The sequence below is a fragment of the Myotis davidii genome, unplaced genomic scaffold (genome assembly GCF_000327345.1).
Source record: "Myotis davidii unplaced genomic scaffold, ASM32734v1 scaffold1565, whole genome shotgun sequence".
In the NCBI taxonomy this organism is placed as follows: domain Eukaryota; kingdom Metazoa; phylum Chordata; class Mammalia; order Chiroptera; family Vespertilionidae; genus Myotis; species Myotis davidii.
In genome coordinates, this window is record NW_006295743.1 from 205,330 (window position 1) to 207,982 (window position 2,653).

Below are 2,653 nucleotides of genomic sequence, written 5' to 3' on the forward strand. Positions count from 1 at the left end.
GCCGCACGTGCCGCGCTGGAGCTGCGTTGGGGTGGCCCCTGGGCGGGCTGGCGCCAGGCTGGGGCCGGGCCGCAGGGTGGGGCGCGGAGGTGGGCTCCCAGCGTATGTCTGCCTAAAGCCCGGGCGCGCCGCGCGGAATCGCAGAGCGACTTCCCGGGACGGAGAGAATTTGCGGATTGGGAAGGGAGCAGTGAGGAGCCCGGTCCCCCGGGGGGAAAGGCCGGAGGAGTAGTCATATAGTCTCCTAGGGCACGGTCTAAGTCAAGGCTGGAGATCGTCTTCAGCTGTTTCCTTCTGAGTTACACAGCCAGGGCTTCTGGAGAGCAGAACTGAACCGGGATGTTAGAGCCAAAGGCACTCGGAACCCTCCGAGATACGGAGGATCCCGGTGGCCTCGGTAGCCCGAAAAGATCTTGTGGAGGATGCAGGTCTGATGCTAAGGGTGGACTGGATTTCAGCCGTATGGAGCTGCTTTGGAGGGAGAGCTTACCTGGACCGGGTGCAAGGAGAAGAGACCCGAGGTTGTCAAGTAGAGAAACCTTGGGGTCGTCTTTAATTTGACCTATGACTTCTTGAAGTAGAGTCACAATCTCAGCACTAACTATGGTTTTGACTCGCAGGCTGGATGTGAGAATGGGTAAGAAAGAGTTGACGACTACTGCCTGTAGACCCAGTCTCATTTTGCTTCCTTTTCAGTCAGTGTAGCTCTTGTAATTTGACACGTTTCAATGGCTCTGAGTCCTTTCTGCACTTTTTAGTGATTTTCAACCTGCCGTAGGCCCATGCTATTTAGCATAACTGCCCAGAATCTATGGGCTCGCTCTCCTTTTTACAGACTCTCTAGTCACATAGTCGTTGCATGTGTTCACCTCTCATTCCTCGAGGCTTTTTTGTGTGTGTTTTTGAATTTAGGACTCTTTTGTTTCAGTCGATTTGGTACATTTCATATTCCCATGTACCCATCAAACACCATTTACCAATATGAAATAGTGCCAAAGTGAATATCACATCTTATCCAAAATGGACATTTAGTGAGAGAATAGCAGCTGGGCCAGTAGATATCATCTATACTAATAAAAGGGTAATATGCTAATTAGACCAGATGTCTTCCAGATGTCCTTCCAGAAAAAGCCATGGTGGTAGGACCGAGGAAGAGGAGGTTAGGGGTAATCAGGCCAGCAGGGTAGAGCAGTTAGGGCGATCAGGCTGGCAGGGGAGAGCAGTTAGGGCGATCAGGTCAGCAGGCAGGTGAGCGGTTAGAAGCCAGCGGTCCCGGATTGCGAGAGCGATTAGGCCTGTGGGATTGGGCCTAAACCGGCAGTCAGACATCCCCCGAGGGGTTCCAGATTGGAGAAGGTGCAGGCCGGGCTGAGGACACCCCCCACACCTTTGCATGCACGAATTTCATGCACTGGGCCTCTAGTCTACAATAAAGGGAGAATATGGGAAAAGAGCATCGGGGTCTTGCTGGCATCCATTTTAGTACTGTCCTGGCCAGACTTCAGAGGTTTCTGGTACCACAGATGAGGACATAATTTGCAGAGATGGATACACCTATCTATGCCACTGGATAGATACTTATTTTCTTTGATGCTCCCTTTTTTTCTTTTTAATTCCTCCCCTCTCTCAGCAACTTTCTTAGCAATGGAAAGGGTGCTTTCCTGGAGAGGATATGTCATAGTGATCACAAGGAGGGACTGCACTGAGAATGCCAATGCCCTGATTTTCTGATTTGTGTGTCGTGGTGTGTTTCACTGTTAATTAATACATTAGCTTTTGGTGTCTGCCTGAAGCTTGTGTTTGGTAAGTTCAAGTCTCTTAGGGCCTGATAGTCCTTGGGGACAAAGAGCAACAATAATAAAGCCACCTCTAGCTTTCCACCACAGCTCTGCTACTTCCTGGTGTCTGTACATTCTCCCGACTTCTCCCTTGGTAGTGTGAACAAGTCTTGTAATCAGATAAAACCAGTGTGCATTAGATGAAGCCAAACCACTTGTTAATGTCTTTGATTCTTACTCAGCGTTTTCTCTTTTTAAAAAAAGTAAGTTTATAGAAGGCAAGGTTGATTTTCAGGGAGAGTATGTGATAGAATCAGGGAACAAAACCAGAATTGGACAATTGATTGTTGCTAATGCTAGTATTAGTACACCTAAGTGACACAGTTCTAGTTTCACAACTCCCTTTCAATACTTTACAGTAGTCGCCCTTATCCATGGTTTTGCGTTCCAGTTTCAGTTACCTGTGGTCAACCATGGTCCAAAAATATTAAATAGGAAATTCCAGAAATAAATAATTCCTAAGTTTTAAATTGCACACTGTTCTGAGCAGTTTGATGAATTCTTACCCAGTCCTGCTTTATCCTACCCAGATGTGAACCATCCCTTTGTGCAGTGTCTCCAGGCTATATACACTACCCTACCCCTTTGTCACTGGGTAGACCTCTCAGTTATCAGACTGTCATGGTATCACAGTGATTGTGTTCAAGCAACCCTTATTTTACTTAAAAATGATCCCAACATGTAAGAGTAGTGATGCTGGCAATTCATATATGCCAAAGAGAAGCTGTAAAGTGCTTCTTTCATGTAAAATATAAATATAAATGTATATATATATATATATGTCTATAAATATGTATATTTATAGACATATAAAT

At 46.4% G+C, this 2,653-nt stretch overlaps 1 protein-coding gene across 2 annotated transcripts in view; it reads left to right on the top strand.

The window, feature by feature from the left end:
• PDSS1 (prenyl (decaprenyl) diphosphate synthase, subunit 1) overlaps nt 1-2,653 on the top strand; it is a 48,141-nt gene that overhangs the window by 703 nt on the left and 44,785 nt on the right. The gene's annotated exons all lie outside the window — the stretch shown is intronic.